Genomic DNA, 10,321 nt, shown 5'->3' on the forward strand with positions numbered 1-10,321 from the left:
CTTCCTGAGATTTTCCAACATTTTCTATTTTTGTTGCAGATTCCAGCATTCATAATTTGCTGTAATTTAGGACAAAAAAAAACCTTGACTGAAGGATGAATAAACTCCTATTCGAGATGTCTCGACTTTAAGTGACAAATTATAGAAGGATAGAATAGAATCATAGAATCCTTCAGTGCAGAAAGAGGCCATTCGGCCCATCGAGTCTGCATGGGCAACAGTCCTCCCAGGCCCATATCTCCATATCCCCACATATTTACCCTGCCAGCCCCTGACACTAAGGGAAAATTTAGCACAGTCAATCCACCTAACCAACACAAAGTACTCGGAGAAACCCATGCAGATACGGGGAGAACATACAAACTCCACACAGTCACCTGAGGCCAGAATTGAACCCAGGTCCCTGATGCTGAGAGGCAGCAGTGCTAAGCACTGTGTTGTCATAGAAATGTTAACCAATTATTGTGGAAACTTAAGCTACATCTCTTGAGTTAGCCTAGGAGGAAGCCATTGTCTGAAAGATTGAGATACTGTGTGTAATTAGCTACAGTCCACTGGGCTGACTCTCATTTCACTATTGACCAGTTTTCGACCAATTGGCTATTTTCCAACAATTGACTAAGGTGAGCTTTCAACATCTTTAAGATATTAAAAAGGGGGTCTCGAGAAGCCAGGTTGGTGGAGAGAGAAATATGGGGGTTACTGATTTTACATGTTAGCCACCATTTTGAAATCTTCATCACATTCTGGTCTGAGGAGGGTGGCAAGAAATCTGTTATTAAAGTGAAACAATCTCCTCTTACTGTCAATGACTGTTAACTATTGCTAATTACTGTTAATTGACATTTTGCTTTTTATCGTTCTGCCTGGATGCCTTTATAATCGTTAATAAACTTTCTGAATTTGCTATTTGAAGTGTTGGTCTTGCCATGTGGGTTAGGTCTCTAGAACCTGATGTGATTTATAATTGAGGAGTTATCACAAACAAGTGAACCCCAACAATCTTAATTCAGGTACATCATCGTTGTAAGGTTGGTGTGAGTTAGGATACAGGCAGCAGAATTCTGGATGAGCTGAAGTTTGTGGACAATCTAAACTGGTTGGGTGGCCAACCATTAAAACGGCGTCTATGGAGTTGTTTCCTTATTCTTGAACAAGCATGTAAATAGAATAATATTTCAAAATGTCGGATTTTGTGGCGGTGATGCCGGGGACACTGTCAGTAATCTGCACATCCAAAGAATGACGTGGAGGTCCAGAGATTGCCATCAATGTTCTACACTTCGCTGAAGGGTGCACTTTTAAGGCACCTCAAACAGTAACCAATGGGACATCTCTGAATGTAGAGGAGTTTCCATCCTTGCCCTGTAATCTTGCTGTATAAATTTTGGAAAAGTTTCACCTTGCTTAACAATAAGGAGGCAACGGCCTCTCAGTATTACCAATGGAATATTATTCCACAAACTCAGCTAATGTTCTGGGGACCCGGGTTTGAATCCCACCATGGCAGATGGTGGAATTTGACACTAAAGGTCAATTTTAGCATGGCTAATCAAACTACTCTATCATGTGGGAGGAAATCGAGTAAATTCTCCCTCAGTGTACCTGAACAGGCACCGGAGAGTGGTGACTAGGAGATTTTTATAGTAACTCCATTGCAGAGACGGGGAGAATGTGCAAACTCCACACAGGCAGTCACCCAAGACTAGAATTGAACCTGAGTCCATGGAGCTTTGATGCAACAATGCTACTAAGGGGAGGTGATGGCCTAAGAATAGTATTGCTAGACTATTAATTCAGAGACTCAGCTAACATTCTGGAGATCTGGGTTCGAATCCCATCCATGGCAGTTGGTGGAATTTGAATTCAATAAAAAAAATCTGGAATTAAGAATTGATGACTGTGAAACCATTGTCAATTGTTGGAAAAGCCCATCTGGTTCACTGATGTCCTTTAGGGAAGGAAATATGCCATCCTTACCTGGTCTGGCCTACATGTGACTCCAGAGCCACAGCAATGTGGCTGACTCTCAACTAGGGATAGGCAATGAATGTTGGCCCAGCCACCGATGTCCCAGTTCCATGAGTGAATAAAAAAAAACAAGACTTTTAATGGGGATTTACTTCACCACTGCTGCTAAAATACTCTTCACCAGTCCTGAAAAACTCATGTTTTATTTGCAGAATGAAATTCTTCCATTATGATATAAAAATAACAACATTTACATTTTTTAAAAATTTGTATTTACAGATATTTTAACTTCCAACTAAATCCCATCACAATCATTTATTTCCCTATCGGAATATTAAAAATGGAAAAACTAATTGCTTTTGACTTCCTTTTTTGGCATTTGGGAGTAACTCAGTGTGATTGGCTGACTGCAAAATCTGTGCCATAGTTGATTGGATGTGATTCTTGCCATAAACGAACACAAATCTCCAAGATGTGGCACAGCGGTTGGCACTGCTGCCTCACAGCGCCAGGGATCTGAGGTCGATTCCTGGCTTGGGTCACTGCCTGTGTGGAGCCTGCACATTCTCCTCGTGTCTGCGTGGGTTTCTTCCGGGTGCGCTGGTTTCCTCCCACAGTCCGAAAGACGTGCTGGTTAGGTTCATTGACCGTGCTAAATTCTCCCTCGGTGTACCTGAACAGACAGCGAACTGTGGCAACTAGGGGAGTTTCACAGTAACTTCATTGCAGTGTTAATGTAAGTCTACTTGTGACACTAATAAATAAAGTAAAACTAAAAACATCTCAGAATTTTTTTTGAAACTCGTTTTACAAAGAAAATGTTGAGGTTTGCTACCCTGTTCTCTTGATAGAGTTGCTGCCACGTGGACTACAGTTTGACATGTATCTAATAACATTTCCATTAACTCTCTTTATAAACCAGCAGGCTCAGATAGTGAATGTTAGCCAGATGGCCATCTCCTGCTCCTGTGTTCTGTGTTTCTATGAGTTCCTCTCTCTGTCAAACCCAGGGTCACTGTGACTATTTGGAAATCATTTGCTCAGCTGAAGATCTTCAGCTCTTCACAGGGAGTTACAAGACAAGATCCTTGCAGCTTTTCACAGTGACTCATTCATGACTGACTTCTAGATGTCGACTGTCAAGACTTTGGACAATTAAATGGAGATGCAATAGTCAAAACTGAGGCAAGATATCACATTCAGATCACTGGGGATGTGTATGTGACTTCAGAGATCTTTATCACAGCATTAAAAGGGAAAAATCATGTTAAGTGAATAAATGTGTAATGATAGTAGAAATATAGATGTGAAGTGCAGCATTTGTTTAAACTCAAATGTATTTTCTGAAATGTTAAGTAGAAATAGATTTGGTTTTGTGATTTCTCATCAGACAATCCGTTGCTCTATCTGTTAGGCTATTTAATACTATTTTTACATTAGCCTTGGCTGTATCTCCTTGTATTGAAATAAATTACTTGTATCATTCAAAATATCTTGTACTTTTTATTGGGTTTGGACCTTCTTTTTCCCATGTGGGTATTTGCATCAGTGAAACATCGCATTGAAAACTGAATAATAGTTTCTGGGGAATGAATTGATTTTGATTTGATTTATTATTGTCACACGAACTGGGATACAGTGAAAAGTATTGTTTCTTGGGCACTATACAGACAAAGCATACTGTTTATCGAGTATGTAGAGGAGAAGGCAAACAGAGAGTGCGGAATGTAATGTTACAGTTACTGATAGGGTGAGGAGAAAGATCAGCTTAGCATGCAATAGGACCATTCAAAAGTCTGATGGCAGCAGGGAAGAAACTGTTCTTGTGTTGGTTGGTACATATTCTCAGACTCTTGTATCTTTTTCCCAATGGAAGAAGGTGGAAGAGAGAATGTCTGGGGTGCGTGGGGTCCTTAATTATGCTGGCTGCTTTGCTGAGGCAGTGAATAGAATCTAAGCCAAACCTGTACTCACTTCCACACACCCCCCCTTCTCTCTCCCCCTCTGTCTCTCTCCCCATCTCTCTTTCTTCCCATTTCTCTCTTTCTCCCCATCTCTCTCTCTCTGTCCCCCTCTCTCTTTCTACACCCCCATTCCCTCGGTCTCTCTCCCCTCGCTCCCTCTCCCCTCGCTCCATCTCCCCTCGCTCCCTCTCCCCTCGCTCCCTCTCCCCTCGCTCCCTCTCCCCTCGCTCCCTCTCCCCTCGCTCCCTCGCCCCTCGCTCTCTCGCCCCTCGCTCTCTCGCCCCTCGCTCTCTCGCCCCTCGCTCTCTCGCCCCTCGCTCTCTCGCCCCTCGCTCTCTCGCCCCTCGCTCTCTCGCCCCTCGCTCTCTCTCCCCTCGCTCTCTCGCCCCTTGCTCTCTCTCCCCTTGCTCTCTCTCTTCCCCTTTCCCTTTCTCTTTCCATCTCCCTCTCTCTCTCTCTTCCCCCCTCTCTCCCGCCTCTCTCTCACTCTCCCCCTCCCTCTCCCCCTCCCTCTCTCTCTCCCCCTCCCTTCCCCACTGTCTCTCTCTCCCCCCCCTTCCCCTACCCCCCTCTCTCATCCAGAACCTTCAGTAAGCAGGGTCTTAGCGAATTCATAACATAAACTCGCACCGATTGGTTTTGCCATTAAGGCGGGGGAAGGGGGGGGTGCGGTGGAATAATCACAATGCCAAGTGTGGGGAAGGGAATGATTGGGAGGGGTGGGGGGATTGGAGGGACCTGGAGGTGTGGGGGGTGTGGAGGAGTGGGAGTGGGAAGGGTGGGAGATGTGGAGGAGTGGGGGTGGGAGATGTGGAGGTGGGAGGAGTGGGAGTGGGAAGGGTGGGAGATGTGGAGGAGTGGGGGTGGGAGATGTGGAGGTGGGAGGAGTGGGAGTGGGAGGGGTGGGAGATGTGGAGGAGTGGGGGTGGGAGATGTGGAGGTGGGAGGAGTGGGAGTGGGAGGGGTGGGAGATGTGGTGGAGTGGGGGTGGGAGATGTGGAGGTGGGAGGAGTGGGAGTGGGAGGGGTGGGAGACGTGGAGGAGTGGGGGTGGGAGGGGCTAATCATGGCTAATCCAACCTAACCCAAACATCTTTGGCGGATGGGAGGAAACCGACGCAGTCACGGGGAGAACATGCAGACTCTGCACAAACAGTGACCCGAGTTGGAATTGAACCCGGATCCCTGGCACTGTGAGGCAGCAGTGCTCGGCACTGTGCCACCATGTGGGATACCTGTTTGGTAAAATGGGCATTTGATGTGTGCAAATTGGCTGCTGTGTTTCCTACGCGGCAACAGCTCTTCAAATAACTTAATTGGTTGTAAGGCCCTATATAGATCCAAATTTTTATTCTGATGGGCTTCAGGAGAATGGAACAGATATTTAAAGAATTATTTTGTTTTGGAAGACGAATCTAGAACAAAAGAATATAACATTAGAATGTGAGCGAAACTGTTATTAAAAAAAAACAAATCCAAGAAAAGCCTTCTCGTACTCAGAAAGTTGTGGAAATGAGACGTGCACTTTCCTGTTACCCTGTCGATGCAGAGTGATTGAAATGCTGAAAAGGGAGAGAGAAATTTGCCCAGGCTGTAAGAGTATTGACCTGGACCTGGAGATGGGGCAATTAAAAGGATCGAGTTGATTGACTAATAAAAGTGATGTAGCAGGTTGGACGGGCCAAATGTCCTACTCCTGTTCCGATCGCCAGAATTTAATTCCGATGCCAGTCTTTATATTAAAGGAAGGGTCACCCTGTCATCCACCTGGAATTTGCCAGCAAGTTGCCAATCTTTTATAATAACATTTTACCACAATCACCTTTGGAGTTCTTCTGCGTGACTGGTCCCCTTAAAGGGACAGTCCAACTTAGCAACTAAACAACAAGCCTGTGCTTCAGATTAGATGTCGCCGTGGGACAGCCATTTCCACATAGCAGTGTCAATGTGGCCTCGCGGTTTTGATCAGGTAATAAAATTGGTTAACTTGGAAGATTTAAGACCTGGGACATGTCCTGACTAAGATGCAGCTTCCAGCTTGCCCCTTGCTGTGGGGATTTGTTAATGTTTATCTCCTTGTAACATGGCTCATTGACCTCTGCGGTGAACCAGAGATTTGGTGAGCATAAACCCTGCATGTGACTGAATCTGCTGTCAAACTCCAATCAACAAGAGGCAAACAAAAGGATCAAAATTCAGGATTTGTTTAGCAGGTGCTAAATTCCTTACATTTCTGCTGAACAGGATGAAATGTAAGTATAATTCGATTTTTTTACATCTAAATATTTTATACATTCTGTTTAAAACAACCCCCACTTGTTTCGATCCTCTCGTGCAGAGAGATTCCAACATGGAGCTCTGAGACTGGCTGGGAACTCTCAATCAGTCACTGTCTCCAACCCAGTCTTTGCCTGAGGATCAGCTATTTTTCTTGAGAAATCATTGAACTACTCAGGATTATGATTCCTAACTGTTTCCTCCCCTAAATGGGTAGCATGGTGGCACCGTGGTTAGCACTGCGGCCTCACGCCGCCAGGGTCCCGGGTTCAATTCCAGCCTTGGGTGACTGTCTGGAGTTTGCACATTCTCCCCATGTCTGTGTGGGTTTCCTCTGGGTGCTCCAGCCTCCTCCTATAGTCTGAAGATGAAGATGTGTGGGTTAGATGAATTGGATGTGCCCAATTGTCCTTCATTATCTCAATGTGCGTAGGTTAGGGGGATTTAATGGAGATAAGGCCTGGGTAAGATGCTCTGTTGGAAAGTCAATGCAGTCACGGTGGGCTGAATGGTCTTCTTCTACACTGTAAGGATTCTGTGAAATTCTGAGCTACACCGGGGTGAAGTATCTAAAATCTCCCAATGTCCGAGCTAAGGTTTAGACACATAGGCTGGAATTTTACCGACATGCCAGCCCTGATTCCGGGGATGGGCGAGGCTCAGAGAACGGCATTCTCAGTTGGCCTTGGGCAGGATTGTGCGAAATTTGGGCGGACGAGCTGGTAAAATTCCGCCCATGGAGTGGAATTTTACCAGCACGTCCACGCGGGTTTTGTACAATCCCGCACGAGTTTTGTACAATCCCGCCCAAGGCCAACAAAGAATGCCATTCTCTGAGCCTTGCCCATTCCCGGATTCGGGACGGAGTGTGCCGATAAAATTCTGGCCAAAGAGGTGAATTACTGCATTGTAGGAATCATGCAACACAGCTGGAATTTTAGTATGCACCATTATAAAGTTATTCAAACTGGACAAGTTTTTCCACATATGTCTCAATAAAGGTTGGCTGCTGTTAAACCACTTTTAATGAAAGCTGGGGAAATGTTTGGGCATATCTTGGAGGGGATTGGCAGGGGATGGCCATTCTGACAGTAGGTTAAAATCCCCTGTACGTAGTGACATTTGAGACAATAATTTCTTCCATTGCTGTCAGGCTAGAGCAAGACAAGTAAATCTGATTTGATTTGATTTATTATTTCATATGTATGAACGTAGAGTGAAAAGTATTGTTTCTTGTGTGCTATACAGGCAAAACACAGAGTAGGAAAGGAGAGAGTGCAGAATGTAGTGTTACAGTCATAGCTAGGGCGTAGAGAAAGATCAACTTAGTGCGAGGTAGGTCCATTCAAAAGTCTAGTGGTAGCAGGGAAGAAGCTGCTCTTGAGTTGGTTGGTACGTGACCTTAGACTTTTGTCTTTTTCCTGACGGAAGATGGTGGAAGAGAGAATGTCTGGGGTTGCGTGGGGTTCTTAATTATGCTGGCTGCTTTGCCGAGGCAGCGGGAAGTGTAAACAGTCAATGGGTGGAAGACTGTTTTGTGTGATGGATTGGGCTTCAGATCCACCAGCGGATCATCAAGCTTCCCATCCTTCACCCTGCCATTGTCCACCATTCATTTGGAAACCTATGAATAATGACTTGTCTCTAGGTTGTTTCCATAATGTCAGCTTCAGATCACTGCGGGACGATTCCTGCCTTCGACTGGAAGGCAGCTGATGAAGGAGGAGTGCTCCAAAAGCTTGTGATTGGACTTTAACCTGGTGTTGTGAGACTTCTTACTCCCACTGGAAGGCCGTAGGCTGAAACCCTGTCCAGTGTCTTGAATATGTCACCCAGGTTGACACAGGGGAGCCGCACTGACCGAATGCCGCACTGTTAATGGTGCTGTCTTACTGTACTCTTTGAGTCAGGGTCCCGACTGCCTTTTCTGGGATGTACGTGAGGTATCCCCTGTCTCAATTTCTAAAAAGAATAGGCAGATTGTTTCCTGACAAAATATTTATCCCTATAACTGGTCATTATAGCTCTGATGTTTATGGGAGCTTGCTGTGCACAAATTGACTGCTGCACTTCCCACGTTACAACTGCAACACTTCTGAAGTATTTCAGTAGCTATGCAAATACTTTGGTGTCCCCCTGTAGTGGTCTGGAAAGGTTGCATATAACTGCAACACTCTTGTCTTTCTTTGTGTGGATAAGTCATAAGTGACCCAGAACATTAAATGGACCAGCACACTTTACAACCCATCCTACTTGTGTGGTCCTGCCAGAGGTTACATTGCCTCCCACACAGTCATAACCGCACATTGGAATTCTGACCATATCCAAGTGCCGTCAGACCATAAGAGCATAAGAAATATGAACAGGAGTAGGCCATTCGGCCCCTCGAGCCTGCTCCGCCATTCAATAGGATGATGTCTTTCCTTAGTTAGCATCAGAGGAATGTGCTGCCTGGGAGAGGTGGATTGCCTCATATCCTTTACAATGTATCTGGACGAGCACTTGGCACATCATTACACTAAACAAGGCGATGGGCCAAGTGTTGGTAAATGGGATTAGGTGGGAGATGAGATGTTCCTTGTGTGTTGGTGCAGACTCGATGGGCCGAAAGGCCTCTTCTGCACTGCATGAGTTTATGATTAGCAACAAACTCACAGAATTAATCAGACCTGCTCTGCAAGGAGAGGCTTTTCCCAATCCCCACTCCTCAACGATTTAACTCAACAATCTAACTGAACTAAAGATGCTTAATATCATAGTTCCTATCATTAAGGATCTCCAATTGGTTAATACTTTTGAGAGCCTCTTTGCATCCAAGTTAGTTAAAATTACTTGTATTTTAATTGAATCTGGGACAACACCCATCACCTTTTTGTTATTATTCCTGGGTGTTTGTTCAGGAATTTAATCATATCTGTGACTTTAATTTGGTTAGGTACAGGGGCAGTATGTTTCGTGAATTGATTTAGTACCACTCTGAGTTCAGTATCCATCAAAGAGTGGCACAGTGGTTAGCACTGCTGCCTCATAGTGCCAGGGACTTGGGTTCAATTCCTGGCTTGGGGCACTCTCTATGGCATCTGTACATTCTCCCCATGTCAGGGTGTGTTTCCTCTGGATGCTCCAATTTCCTCCCACTGTCTGAAAGACATGCTGGTTAGGTGCATTGGCCATGCTAAATTCTCCCTCTGTGTACCCGAACAAGTAAAAAGTCTGACAACACCAGGTTTTAGTCCAACCTATTTATTTGATAATATACTCACAAGCTTTCGAGGGGACTGCCTCTTCGTCAGGTGAATGGAGAGTTCTGACCCGAACAAGTGCCAGAGTATGGCAACTAGGGGATTTTCACCGTAACTTAATTGAATTACTGTAAGCCTACTTGTGATTCTAATAAATAAACTTTTTATCTCATTTAACTTTACTATATTTACTAATATAAATTTTGTCTTTAATTGCCATCAATCTTCCTTTTGGTTTTGATTTGATTTGATTTATTATTGTCACATGTATTAGTATACAGTGAAAAGTATTGTTTCTCGCACACTATACAGAGCATATTGTTCATAGAGAAGGAAAGAAGAGAGTGCAGAATGTAGTGTTACAGAGTTATGTAGTGTCATAGGCAGGGTGTACTGAAAGATCAACTGAATGCGAGGTAGGTCTAATTGAAAAGTCTGATGGCAGCAGGGAAGGAGCTGTTCTTGAGTTGGTTGGTTTGTGACCTTATGTGAGATATCGGGAGGCCAATTCCTCTGCGGGGGGGCTACCCAACAGCTGTCTGGCTAGTGAATAATGCACTGGTTCCTTCCTGGTTCTGGTACAGTCTCGGGAATATTGGAGTGAGGTGCAACATGAGCGTCAGGGATGCAGCTGTAGAGGGAACTATCTCCCCACAATAAACATCGAGCAACTCTGAGGGCAACTAGAGACAGAGTAGGGCTGGTGATTTGGCCATTTGAGAAAAACACTCACGTACACATGAACACGAGTTTGAGGTTGACTGATTGCAATCAGGGATTAATGACTGGAAATTTATCAGGTCATGTGAGAGATGAAAAGACACAGCAGGAGAAAGGGAAGAGCTTAATGATTCACATGCCCCAGCCT

Source organism: Carcharhinus amblyrhynchos, chromosome 25 (assembly GCF_965287045.1).
Source record: "Carcharhinus amblyrhynchos chromosome 25, sCarAmb.v2.hapA, whole genome shotgun sequence".
Classification (NCBI taxonomy): Eukaryota; Metazoa; Chordata; class Chondrichthyes; order Carcharhiniformes; family Carcharhinidae; genus Carcharhinus; species Carcharhinus amblyrhynchos.